Raw genomic sequence first — 14,229 nt, 5'->3', positions numbered from 1 at the left:
AGTACCCTGGATGTCAGCAGCGGGTGCCATCCATCTCCTCCCGTTCCTCCCAATCAAATTTGCTTGGGGACTGGCTGGTGTCTGTATTCTCCTGCAGCTCGCGAGCTCGGCTAGCAGGGGATGCCCTCGCAGCTCCTCACGGCCCACCCCCAATTCAGTGAAGAGCGGGGATTGGCCAAGGCCGGGGCCTGTCCCGCAGGGCTCTGCGTGGGCCAGCATAGGGTGCCCTTACAGCTCTTTCCGTTGGGGATTGGCGGGGATCGGGGATACTCCTGCCTCTCGCGAGATCGGCCAGCAGAGGACGCCCTCGCAGCTCTTACCGTTTCCCCCCTCCTAAACTGAGTGGAGTATCGGGATCGTCAGCAGCCGCGGACCCTCCTGCAGCTCCTGGGCTCGGCCAATAGAGGGCTCCCCCGCAGCTCTTCACGGCCCACCCCCAAATCAGTTAAGCGAGGGGATTTGCCAAGGCCGGGGCCTGTCCCGCAGGGCTCTGAGTGGGCAAGTATAGGGCGCCCTCGCAGCTCCTCCCGTTGCCCACTAGCACCTGGTGCTTGGGGATTGGCGGGGATCAGGGATACTCCTGCAGCACGCGAGATCGGCCAGCCGAGGACACCCTAGCAGCTCTTTCCCCTTCCACCCCCCTCCATAAAGGAGTGGAGGGTGGGGATCGGCTGGAGCCGGGGAATGTCCTGCAGCTCCTGGGCATCCCTCGCAGCTCCTCACGGCCCACATGCCATTCAGTGGGGGGCGGGGATTGGATGGGGCCGGGGCCCGTCCTGCAGTGTCCTGAATGGGTCAGCAGAGGGCGCCGTCCCGACTCCTCCCGTTCCTTCCAATCAACATATGCATGAAGATTAGTTGGCGTCTGGGATTCTCCTGCAGCTCGCGAGCTCGGCCAGCAGAGGACGCACCCAGAGCTCTTCCTATTTCCCCCCCTCTCCTTTATGATTGGATCGTGGGGATCGGCTAGAGCCGGAGCATGTCCTGTAGCTCCTTCGCATGGCCAAGGGAGGGCCCCTTCGATGCTCCTCCCGGCCCACCCCTAGTAAACTGAGAACGGGGTTGGCTGGGATCTGGGCCTGTACTGCAGTGAACTAAGTGGGTCATTAGGGGACGCCATCGCATCTCCTCCCGTTACCCCCGAATCAACTGGTGCTTAGGGATTGGCTGGGGTCGGGGATTCACCTGCAGCTCGCGAGCTAGGCCATCAGAGGACGCGCTCGCAGCCCATTACGTTTCACGATCCTCTTTACATGAGAGGAGCGTGGGGATTGGCGCGATGCACGGACCCTCCTGCAGCTCCCGGGATCGGTCAGCAGAGAACGTACTCGCTGGACCTCTTTCCCCCACAGTCAATGGAGTGCGGGGATTGGCTGTGTCCGTGGCCCGAACTACAGTGCTCTGCGTGGGCCAGCAGACGGCGCCCTCGCAGCTCCTCCCGTTCTCCGCAATCAACTGGTGCTTGGAGATTGGCTGGGGTTGGGGATTCTCCTGCAGCTCGCGAGCTCGACCAGCAGTGGACGCCCTCGCAGCTCTTTCCGTTTCCCCCCTACCCTCAACTGAGTGGAGTGTAGGGAACTGTTGGAGCCAGGGACCATCCCGCAGCTCCTGGGCTAGGCCATCAGAGGGAGCCCGCACATCACCTCACGGCCCACCCACCATTCAGTGGGGCGCGGATTAGTTCGGCCAAGGGGTTTCTCTGCAGTTCGCGGGCCCGGACAGCAGAAGGCGCCCTCGCAGTTAATCCCGTCGCCCCCAAATTAGTGTAGTGCGGGGATTGGCTCTAATCGGGCATTCCCCTGCAGCTCTTACACTCGATCAGCAGTGGGCGACTTCTAAGCTTCTCCCGTCCCCTACAAATAAACTGGCACTTGGGGATTAGCTGAGGTTGGGTTTTCTCCTGATGTTCGCGAGGTCGGCCAGCAGGGGGCACCCTCGAAGCTCCTCCAGTTTCACCCAATGAACTGGTGCTTGGGGAGTGGTTAGGGTCACGGATTCTCCTGCAGCTAGAGATCTCGGCCAGCATAGGAAGCCCTCGCAGCTATTTCCGTTTCCGCTCCCTCCTCAACTGAGTGGAGCGTGGGGATCTGCTAGGGCCAGGGACCATCCTGCAGCTCCTGGGTTCGACCAACAGAGGGCACCCTCGTATCACATCCCGGCCCACTCCCCATTCAGTGGGGCGCGGATTCGTTTTGGCGAGGGATGTCTCTGCAGCTCGCGAAACTGGCCAGCAGATGGAGCCCTCGCAGTTACTCCCGTCGCCTCCAAATTAATGTAGTGCTGGGATTGCCTGGGACCGGGTATTCCCCTGCAGCTCTTAGACTCGATCAGCAGTGGGCGTGCTCTCAGCTTCTCCCGTCCCCTCCACATCAACAGGTGCTTGGGGATTGGCTGAGGTGGGGTTTTCTCTTGAAACTAGCGAGGTCGGCCAGCAGGGGGTGCCCTCGCAGCTCTTCGGGTCCCACCCAATCAACTGGTGCTTGGGGAGTGGTTAAGTTCGGGGACCCTCCTACAGCCCGCAATCTCGGCCAGCAGACGACGCCCTCGCAATTCTTCCTGTTTCCCCCCCTCTCCTTAAATGAGTGGAGTGTGGGGATCGGCTGGAGCCAGAGACATTCCTGTAGCTCCTGGGCTCGGCCAGCAGAGCGCGCCCTCGCAGCTCCTCACGGCCCACACGCCATACAGTGCAGTGCAACGATTGACAGGGGCCGTGGCCCGACCTGCAGTGGTCTGTTTGGGCCAGCAGAGGGCGCCCTCTCTTTTTCTCTCCTTGCACACAATCAAGTGGTGCTTGAGGATTGGCTGGGGTCGGGGATTCTCCTGCAGCTCGCGAGTTCGGCCAGCAGAGGACGCCCTCACAGATCTTTCCGTGTCCCCCCTCTCCTCAACTGAGTGGAGTGTAGGGATCTTCTGGAGCCGGGGTCCGTACTTCAGCTCCTGGGCTAGGCCAACAGATGGCGCCCTCACAATTAATCCCATCGCCACTAAATTAGTGTAGTGTGGAGATTGGCTGGGACCGGGCATTGCCCTATAACTCTCAGACTCGGTCAGCAGAGGGCGCCCTCTCAGCTTCAACCAACCCGCCAAAACAACCGGTGCTTGAGGAAAGGCTGAGGTTGGGGATTCTCCTGAAGTTCGCGAGGGCAGCCAGCAGGGATCGCACTGAAAGCTCCTCCCGTTCCCCCCAAGAAACTGGTACTAGGGGATTGTCTTTGGATGGGGATACTCCTGCAGCTCGTGGGGTCGGCTAGTAGGGAGCGATCTCGCAGCTCCTCCTTTTTCCCCCAGTAAACTGGGGCTTGTGGATTGGCTGAGGTTGGGGACACTCCTGAAGCTCGCGAGCTCTTCCAGCAGAGGACGCCCTCTCAGCTCTTCCCGATCACCACCTCTTCTTAAATGAGTGGAGCGTGGGAATCGGCTGGAGCCGGGGACATTCTTGCGGCTCCTGGGCCCTCCAGCAGAGGGCGTCCTCGCAGCTCCTCACGACGCACACGTCATTCAGTGGAGTGCCGGGATAGGCTGGGGCTGTGTCCCGATCTGCAGTGCTCTGTGTGGGCCAGTAGGTGGCACCCTCGCTGTTAATCCCGTCGACCCAAAATGAGTGTAGTGTAGGAATTGGTTGGGACCGGATATTCTCCTGCTGCCCTTAGACTCGGTCAGCAGAGGGCGCCCGCTCAGCTTCCCCCGATCCCTCCAAATCAACCGGGGCTTGGAAATTGGCTGAAGTTGGGGATTCTCCTGAAGTTCGCGATTTCGGCCGGCAGGGAGCGTAATAAAAGCTCCTCCCGTTCCCCCTAGCAACTGCTACGTGGGGATTGGCTGGGGTCGGGGATACACCTGCAGCTCACGGGTCCTGCCAGCAGATGGCGCCCTGTAAGCTCCACCATTCCCCCCAAATATACTGGGGATGGCGGATTGGCTGCGGTCGGGGAATGTCATGCAGCTCGGGAACTCGGCCAGCAGAGGGCGCCCTGGCACGTCTTCCCTTCCCTCTCATTCAGTGGGGCGCGGATTTGTGGCTGCAAGGGAGTTCCATGCAGCTCACGGGCCCAGACAGTAGATGGCGCCCTCGCAGTTTCTCCGGTCGCCCCCAAATCACTGGAGTGAGGGGATTGGCTGGGGCCTGGGATTCCCCTACACGTTTTGGCCTCGATCAGCAGGAGACGCCCTCTCATCTTTTCTCATCACCTCCAAATCAACTGGTGCTTGGGGTTCGGCTGATTTCGGGGATTCTCCTAAAACTGGAAAGGTAGGTCAGCGGGAGGCGCCCTGGCAGCTCCTCCTGTTCCCCCAATCAACTGATGCTTGGGGATTTGCTGGGGTCGGGGTGTATCCTGCAGCTCGCGAGCTCGGCCAGCTGAGGACGCCCTCGAGGCTCTCCCCATTTCTCCCCCTCTCCTTAAATGAATTGAGCGTGGGGACTCTCTGGAGCCAGGGACCGTGGTGAAGCTCCTGGGCTCGGCCAACCGAGGGCACACTCTAATCTATTCCGGGCCCGCCCCGCATTCAATGGAGCGCGGGGATTGGCTGGGGCCGGGGCCTGTCCTGTAGGGCTCCGGTTGGGCCAGCAGAGGGCGCCCTTGCAGCTCCTACCGTTCCCTCAATCAAATGGTGCTTTTGGATTGGCTTGGGTCGGGAATTCTCTTGCATCTCGCGAGTACGGCAGACAGAAGACTCTATCGCAGCTCTTCCACCGCCCCACGTCCTTAACTGAGTGGAGTAGCGGGATTGTCTGCAGCCGCGAACCCTCCTGCGGCTCCTGGGCTCGGCTAACCGAGGGCTCCCCAGCAGCTCCTCACGGCCCACCCCCAAATCAGTGAAGCGCAGGAATTGGCCAAGGCCGGGGCCTGTCCCGCAGGGCTCTGAGTGGGACAGCATAGGGGGCCTCGCAGCTCCTCCCTTTCCCGCCAATCAGCTGGTGCTTGGGGATTTCCTGGGGTCCGGGATTCTCCTGAAGCTTGCGATTTCGGCCAGCAGAAGACGCCCTCGCAGGTCATACCGTTTCCACTGTCTCCTTAACTGAGTGGAGCGTAGGGATCTACTGAAGCCGAGGACATTCCTGCAGCTCCTGAACTCGGTCAACAAACGGCGCCCATGTATCACCTCCCGGACCAACCCCCATTCAGACGGGGCGCGGATTGTTTGGGGCAAGGGATTTCTCTGCAGCTCGCGGACCCGGGCAACAGATGGCGCCCCCTCTGTTACTCCCTTCCCCCGCAAATTGGTGTAGTGCGGGGATTGGCTGGGACAGGGTATTCCCCTGCAACTCTTAGACTCGGTCAGCAGAGGGCGCCCTCTCAGCTTCTCCCGAACCCTCCAAATCAACCGGTGCCTGGGGATCCTCTAAGGTCAGAGATTTTCCTGAATTTCGCGAGGCCGGCCAGCAGGGGCAGCACAAAAAGGTCGTCCATTTCTCCCCAAGCTACTGGTGCTTGGGGAGTGGCTGGGGTCGGGGAAGCCCCTGCAGCACGAGAGGTCGGCCAGCAGGGGGCGCCCTCACTGCTCCTCCATTTCCCTCCAATAGACCGGTGCTTTTGGTTTGCCTGAGGTCTGGAATTCACCGGCAGCTGGCTAGCTCGGCCAGCAGAGGACTCTCTGGCAGGTGCTCCCTTCATCCCCAAATTCAGTGGGGCGCATATTTCTTGGGGCAAGGGATATCCCTGAGGCTCACGGGCCCGGAGAGCAGATGATGCCTTCGAGGTTTCTCCCATCGCCCCCAAATCACTGAAGTGCACGAATTGGCTGGTGCCTTGGATTCCTCTGCAGCTCTAGGAGTCGATCAGCTGAAGACGACCCCTCAGCTACTCCCGCCCTCCAAATCACCTGGTGCTTGGGGATTTTCTGAGATCGCGTTTTCTCCTAAGTTTGCAATATCGGCCAGGACGGTCGCCCTCGCAACTCCTCCCGGTCCCCACAATCAACTGGTGCTTGGGAAGTGGTTGGGGTCGGGGATTCTCCTGCAGCTCGCGGGCTCGGCCGGCAAAGGATGCACTCGCAGCTCATCCCGATTACCACCCTCTCCTTAACTGAGCGTAGCCTGAGGAACGGCTGCAGCCGGGGACATTCCTGCAGCTCAGGGCCTCGGCCAGCAGAGGGCGCTCTCGCAGCTCTTCACGGTCACCTGCCATTTATTCGAGTGTGGAGATTGTCTGGAGCCGTGGGCTCCCCTGCAATGCTCTGTGTGGGCCAGCAGAGGGCGCCCTCTCTTCTCCTCCCTTTCCCGCCAATCAACAGGTGCTTTGGGATTTCTGGGTGTCCGGGATTCTCCTGCATCTCGCGATGTCGGCCAGCAGAGGACGCCCTCGCAGGTCATACCGTTTCCACCGTCTCTTTTACTGAGTGTAGCATAGGGATCTGCTGGAGCCGGGGACCGTTCTGCAGCTGCTGGGCTCGGTCAACAAACAGCGCCCTTGAATCACCTCCCGGACCACCCGCCATTCAGACGGGGCGCGGATTGTTTGGGGCAAGGGATTTCTCTGAAACTCGCGGAACCGGCCAGCAGATGGCGCCCTCTCTGTTACTCCCTTCGCCCGCAAATTAGTGTAGTGCGGGGATTGGCTGGGACAGGGTATTCCCCTGCAACTCTTAGACTCTTAGACCCGGTCAGCAGATAAGGGCCCTCGCAGCTTCTCCCGAACCCTCCAAATCAACCGGTGCTTGGAGATCGGCTGATGTCAGAGATTTTCCAGAAGTTCGCGAGGACGGCCCTCAGGGGACGCACAAAAAGCTCCTCCCTTTCTCCCCAAGCTACTGATGCTTGGGGAGTGGCTGGGGTCGGGGAACTCCTGAAGCACGAAAGGTTAGTCAGCAGGGGGCGCCCTCGCTGCTCCTCTATTTCCACGGAATAGCCCGGTGTTTTGGGTTGGCTGGCATACGAGTTTCACCCGCAGCTCGCTAGCTTGGCCGGCTGACGACTCCCTGGCGGGTCTTCCCTTCACCTACAAATTTAGTGGGGCGCATATTTTGGGGGGCAAGGGATTTCCCTGCAGCTTACAGTCCCGGATAGCAGTTGGCGCCCTCGCAGTTTCTCCAGTCGCCCCCAAATCAATGGAGTGCAGGGACTGGCTGGGGCCTTGGATTCCCCTGCAGCTCTCGGACACGGTCAGCTAAAGACGACCTCTCAGCTACTCCCGCCCTCCAAATCACCTGGTGCTTTGGGATTCTCTGAGGTCGGGTTTTCTCCTAAAGCGAGCGAGGTCGGCCAGGAGGGGCGCCCTCGCAGCTCCTCCCGGTCCACCCAATTAACTGGTGCTTGGGAAGTGGTTGGGGTCAGGGATTCTCCTGCAGCTCGCGAGCTCGGCCGGCAGAGGAGGCCCTCGCAGCTCTGACCGTTTGCCCCTTCTCGCCAACTGAGTGGAGCGTAGGGATCTGCTGGAGCCGGGAACCCTCCCGCGGTACCAGGGCTCGGCCAACGGAGGGCACCCTCGCATCACCTTACGGCCCACCCCCACTTCAGTGGGGCCCGGATTGGTTAGGGCAAGGGATTTCTCTGCAGCTCGCGGGCCCTGCCTGCAGTCGGCGCCCTCCAAGTTAATCCCGTCGCCCCCAAACTAGTGTAGTGCGGGGATTGGCTGGGACCGGGTATTCCCCCGTCGCTCTTAGGCTCGGTCAGCAGACTGCTCCTTCTCAGATACTCTCGAACCCTTGAAATTCACTGGTGCTTTGCGATCGGCTGAGGTCTGGTATTCTCCTGATGTACGAGAAGTCGGCTAGCAGGGGGCGCAGCAAAAGCTCCTCCAGTTCTCCCCCAAGCAACTGGTGCTTGGGGATTGGCTGGAGTCGGGGATACTCCTGCCGCTAGCGAGGTCGGCCAGTAGAGGGCACCCTCGCAGCTCCTCCCATTCCCCCGAATATCCTGGTGCTTTTGGATTGGCTGGGGTCAGGGATTCTCCGGCAGCTCGCGAGCTCGGCCAGCAGAGGACGCCCTGGGAGGTCTTCCCTTCACCCTCAAATTCAGTTTGGCGCGGATCTGTTGGGGCAAGGGATTTCCCTGCAGCTCACGGGCCCTGCCAGCATGCGGCGCCCTCGCAGTTTCTCCCGTCGCCCCCAAATCACTGGCGTGCGGCGATTGGCTGCAGCCTGGGATTCCTCTTTAGCTTTTGGACTCGGTCAGCAGAAGACGGCCTCTCAGCTTCGCCTACCCCTCTAAATCATCTGGAGATTGGGGCTCGGCTGAGGGCGGGTTTTCTCCTGAAGCTGGCGAGGTCAGCCAGTAGGGGGCGTCCTTGCAGCTCCTCCCGTTCCACCCAATATACTGGTCCTTTGGGGAGAGGTTGGGGTCGGAGGTTATCCTACAGCTCACGAGCTCGGACAGCAGAGGACGCCCTGGCAGCTCTTCCCGTTGCCCCGCACCCCCTTTAGTTATATGAGTGGAGCGTGGGGTTCGGCTGGAGCCGGGTACATTCCTGCAGCTCCTGGCCTCGCCCAGCAGAGGGCGCCCTCGTAGCTCTTCACGGCTACATGACATTCAGTGGAGTGCAGAGATTGTCTGGGGCCGTGGGCCAAACTGCAGTGCTCTGTGTGGGCCTGTAGAGGGCGCCCTCTTACTCCGCCATTTCCCCCCAATCAATTGGTGCTTGGGGATTTCCTGGGGTCCGGGATTCTCCTGCAGCTCGAGATCTCGGCCAGCAGAGAACGCCTTCGCATTTCCTACCGTTTCCACCGTCTCCTAAACTGAGTGGAGCGTAGGGATCTTCTGGAGCCGGGGACCGTCCTGCAGCTCCTGGGCTCGGTTAAAAAACGGCGCCCTTGAATCACCTACCGGACCACCCCCCATTCAGACGGGGCGCGGATTGTTTGGGGCAAGGGATTTCTCTGCAGCTCGCGGACCCGGCCAGCAGATGGCGCCCTCTCTGTTACCCCGCCCGCAAATTGGTGCAGTGCGGGGATTGGCTGGGACAGGATATTCCCCTGTAACGCTTAGACTCGGTCAGCAGAGGGAGCCCTCTCAGCTTCTCCCGAGCTCTCCAAATCAACCGGAAATTGGGGTTCGGCTGAGGTCAGAGATTTTCCTGAAGTTCTCGAGGTCGGCCAGCAGGGGATGCACAAAAAGCTCCTCTCTTTGTCCCCAAGCTACTGGTGCTTGTGGAGTTGCTGGGGTCTGGGAAGCCCCTGCAGCACGAGAGGTCGGCCAGCAGGGGGTGCCCTTGCTGCTTTTCCATTTCCCCCTAATATCCCGGTGCTTTTGGGTTGGTTGGGGTCCGGGATTCACCGGCAGCTCTCTAGCTCGGCCGGCAGAGGACTCCCTGGCAGGTCTTCCCTTTCCCCCCCAAATTCAGTGCGGCGCATATTTGTTGGGGCAAGGGATTTCCCTGCAGCTCACGGGCCCGGACAGCAGATGGTGCATTCGCAGTTTCTCCTGTCGCACCCAAATCAATAGCGTGCAGGGATTTGCTGGGGCCTTGGATTCTCCTGCAGCTCTCTGAATCGATCAGCTGAAGACGACCTCTCAGATACTCCCGCCATCCAAATCACCTGGTGCTTGGGGATACTCTGAAGTCGGGTTTTCTCCTGAAGCTCGGGAGTTCGACCAGGGGGGGCGCCCTCGCAGATCCTCCCGGTCCACACAATCAACTAGTGCTTGGGAAGTGGTTGGGGTCGGGTATTCTCCTGTGGCTCGCGAGCTCGGCCGGCAGAGGAGGCCCTCGCAGCTCTTCCCGATTATCCCCATCTTCTTAAATGAGCGGAGCCTGGGGAACGGCTGCAGCCGGGGACATTCCTGCAGCTCCAAGGCTCGGCCAGCAGAGGGCGCCGTCGCAGATCTTCACGGCCCACACGCCACTCAGTGCAGTTAGGGGATAGGCTGGGGACGTGACCCGACTTGCAGTGCTCTTTGTGGGTCAGCAGAGGGCGCCTCGCAGCTCTTCCCTTTCCCCCCAAATCAAATAGTGCTTGGGGACTGACTGGGGTCGGGGATTCTCCTGCAGCTCGCGAGCTCGGCCAGCAGAGGACGCCCTCGCATCTCTGACCGTTAGCCCCTTATCGCCAACTGAGTGGACCGTAAGGATCTGCTGGAGCCGGGGACCCTCCTGCCAGTACCAGGGCTCGGCCAACAGAGGGCGCGCTCGCATCACCTCCCGGCCCACCCCCCATTCAGTGGGGTGCTGATTGGTTCGGGTAAGGGATTTCTCTCCAGATCGCGGGCCCGGCCTGCAGATGGCGCCCTCCAAGTTAATCCCGTCGCCCCCAAATGAGTGTAGTGCGGGGATTGGCTGGGAACGGGTATTCCCCTGTAGCTCTTAGGCTCGGTCAGCAGAGGGCGCCCTCTCAGATACTCTCGAACCCTCGAAAACCAGTGGTGCTTTGGGATCAGCTTAGGTCTGGTATTCTCCTGTCGCACGAGAAGTCGGCTAGCAGGGGGCGCACTAAAAGCTCCTCCAGTTCCCCCCAAGAAACTGGTGTTTGGGGATTGGCTGGGGTCGGGGATACTCCTTCAGCTAGCGACGTCGGCCAGCAGAGGGCGCCCTCGCAGCTCCTCCCATTCCCCCCAAAATCCTGAGGCTAGTGGTTTGGCTGGGGTCAGGGATTCTCCGGCAGCTAGCGAGGTCGGCCAGCAGGGGACACCCTGGGAGGTCTTCCCTTCACCCCCAAACTCAGTTTGGCACGGATCTGTTTGGGCAAGGGATTTCCCTGCAGCTCACGGGCCCTGCCAGCAGATGGCGCCCTCGCAGTTTCTCCCGTCACCCGTAGATCACTGGCGTGCGTCGATTGGTTGGAGCCTGAGATTCCTCTGCAGCATTTGGATTCGGTCAGAAGAAGACGGCCTCTCAGCTTCGCCTGCCCCTCCAAATCATCTGGTGATTGTGGCTGGGCTGAGGGCGGGTTTTCTCCTGAAGCTCGCGATATCATCCTGCAGGGGGCGTCCTCGCAGCTCCTCCCGTTCCCGCCAATCAACTGTTGCCTGGGGAGTGGTTGGGGTCGGGGATTATTCCTGCAGCTCGTGAGCTCGGCAGGCCAAGCACGTCCTCGCAGATCTTCCTGATTGCCCCCCTCTCTTTAAATGAGCGGAGCCTGGGGAACGGCTGCAGCCGGGGACATCCCTGCAGCTCCTGGCCTCGGCCAGAAGAGGGCGCTCTTGCAGCTCTTCACAGTCACCTGCTTTTCAGTGGAGTGCGGAGATTGCTCTGCAGTGCTCTGTGTGGGCCAGCAGGGGGCGCCCTCGCAGCTCCTCCATTTCCCGCCAATCAACTGGTGCGTGAGGATTTCCTGGGGTCAGGGATTCTCCTGCAGCTCGCGAGCTCGGCCAGCAGAGGACGCCCTCACAGGTCATACCGTTGCCACCGACTCCTTAACTGAGTGGAGCCTAGGGATATCTGATGGAGCCGGGGACCGTCCTGCAGCTACTGGGCTCGGTCAACAAACGGTGCCCAATAATCACCTCCCGGACCACCCCCCATTCAGACGGGGCGCGGATTGCTTGGGGCAAGGGATTTCTCTGCAGCTCGCGGGCCCGGCCAGCAGATGGCGGCCTCTCTGTTACTCCCTTCGCCCGCAATTGGTGTATTGAGGGGATTGGCTGGGACAGCGTATTCCCCTGCAGCTCTTTGACTCGGTCAGCAGAGGGCGCCCTCTCAGCTTCTCCCGAACCCTCCAAATCAACCGGAGCTTGGGGATCGGCTGAGGTCAGAGATTTTCCTGAAGTTCTCGAGGTCGGCCAGCAGGGGACGCATAAAAATCTCCTCCCTTTCTCCCCAAGCTGCTGGTGTTTGGGGAGTGGCTGGGTCGGGGAACCCCTGAAGCACGAAAGGACAGCCAGCAGGGGGTGCCCACGTTGCTCCTCTATTTCCCCCCAATAACCCGGTACTTTTGGGTTGGCTGGGATCCGCGTTTCACCGACAGTTCGTTAGCTCGGCAGGCAGAGGACTTCCTTGCAGGTCTTCCAATCACCCCCAAATTCAGTGGGACGCATATTTCTGGGGCAAGGGATTTCCCTGCAGCTCACGGGCCCGTACAGTAGATGGCGCCCTCGGAGTTTCTCCAGTCGCCCCCAAATCACTGGAGTGCAGGGATTGGTTGGGGCATTGGATTTCCCTGCAGCTCTCAGACTCGATCAGCTGAAGACGACGTCTCAGCTACTCCCGCCCTCCAAGTCAACTTCTAGGGGATTCTCTGAGGTCGGGTTTACACCTGAAGCTCGCGAGATCGGCCAGGACTGGTCGCCTCGCGGCTCCTCCCTGTCCACCCATTCAACTGGTGCTTGGGAAGTGGTCGGTGTTGGAGATTCTCCTGCAGCTCGCGAGGTCGGCCGGCAGAGGACGCCCTCGCAGCTCTTCCCGATTACCCCCGTCACCTTAAATGAGCGGAGCCTGGGGAACGGCTGCAGCCGGGGAAATTCCTGCAGCTCCTGGCCTCGGCCAGCAGAGTGCGCTCTCGCAGCTCTTCACGGTCGCTTGCCATTCAGTGAAATGCAGAGATTTTCTGGAGCCGTGGGCCCACCTGCAGTGCTCTGTGTGGGCCAGCAGAGGGCTCCCTCGCATCTCCTCCCTTTCCCGCCAATCAATTGGTGCTTGGGAATTTCCTGGGGTCGGGGATTCTCCTGCAGCTCGCGAGCTCGGCCAGCAGAAGAAACCCTCGCACGTCATACCGTTTTCACCGTCTCCATAACTGAGTGGAGCATAGGGATCTGCTGGAGCCGGGGACCGTCTTGCAGTTCCTGGGCTCCGTCAACAAACGGCGCCCTTGTATCACCTCGCGGACCACCCCCGATTCAGACGGGGCGCGGATTGTTTGGGGTAAGAGATTTCTCTTGAGCTCGCGGACCCGGCCAGCAGAGGGCGCCCTCTCTGTTGTTCCCTTCGCCCTTAAATTTGTGTAGTGGGGGGATTGGCTGGGACAGGGTATTCCCCTGCAACTCGTAGACTCGGTCAGCAGAGGGCGCCCTCTCAGCTTCTCCCGAACCCTCCAAATCAACCGGTGCTTGGGGATGGGCTGAAGTCAGAGATTTTCCTGAAGTTCCCGAGGTCGGCCAGCAGGGGAAACACAAAAAGGTCCTTCTTTTCTCCACAAGCTACTGGTGCTTGGGGAGTGGCTGGGGTCGGGGAAGCCCCTGCAGCACGAGAAGTCGGCCAGAAGGGGGCGCCCTCGCTGCTTGTCCATTTCCCCCCAAAAGCCAGGTGCTTTTGGTTTGGCTGGGGTCCAGGATTCACCGGCAGCTGGCTAGCTCGGCCAGCAGAGGACTCGCTGGCAGGCCTTCCCTTCACCCCCAAATTCAGTGGGGCGCATATTTCTTGTGGCAAGGGATTTCCCTGCAGGTCACGGTCCCGGACAGCAGATTGCGCCCTCGCGGTTTCTCCAGTCGCCCCCAAATCGTTGGAGTGCAGGGATTGGCTGGAGCCTTGGATTCCCCTGCCGCTCTCGGACTCGATCAGCTGAAGACCACCTCTCACCTACTCCAGCCCTCCAAATCACCTGCTTGGGGATTCTCTGAGGTCAACCGTTCTCCTGAAGCTCGCGAGGTCGGCCAGGACGGGCGCCTTCGCAGCTCCTCCCGGTCCACCCAATCAACTGGTGCTTGGGATGTGGATGGGGTCGGGGATTCTCCTGCAGCTCGCGTGCTCAGCCGGCAGAGGACGCCCTCGCAGCTCTTCCCGACTCCCCCCTGTCTCCTTGATTGAGCGTAGCCTGGGGAACGGCTGCAGCCGGGGACATTCCTGCAGCCCCTCTGCTCGGCCCGCAGAGGGCGCCGTCGCAGCTCTTCACGGCCCACACGCCATTCAGTGCAGCGCGGGGATAGGCTGGGAACGTGGCCCGACATGCAGTACTCTTTGTGGGCCAGCAGAGGGCGCCTCGCAGTTCCTTCCTTTCCCCCCATCAACTGGTGCTGGGGGAGTCCCTGGGGTCCGGGATTCTCCTGCAGCTCCTGGGATAGGACAAAAAACGGCTCCCTTGTATCACCTCCCGGACCAGCCCCCCCATTCAGACGGGGCGCCTATTGTTTGGGGCAAGGGATTTCTCTGCAGCTCGCGGACCCGACCAGCAGATGTCGCCCTCTCTGTTATTCCCTTTGCCCGCAAATTGGTGTAGTGCGGGGATTGGCTGGGACAGGGTATTCCCCTGCAACTCTTTTACTCGGTCAGCACAGGACGCTCTCTCAGCTTCTCCTGAACCCTCCCAATCAACCGGTGCTTGGGGATCGGCTGAGGTCAGAGATTTTCCTGAAGTTCGCGAGGTCGGTGAGCAGGGGGTGTACAAAAAGCTCCTCCATTTCTCCCCAAGCTACTGGTGCTTGCG

This window comes from Tachyglossus aculeatus, chromosome 10 (assembly GCF_015852505.1).
Source record: "Tachyglossus aculeatus isolate mTacAcu1 chromosome 10, mTacAcu1.pri, whole genome shotgun sequence".
NCBI lineage: Eukaryota > Metazoa > Chordata > Mammalia > Monotremata > Tachyglossidae > Tachyglossus > Tachyglossus aculeatus.
This window is presented reverse-complemented; position numbering follows the sequence as displayed.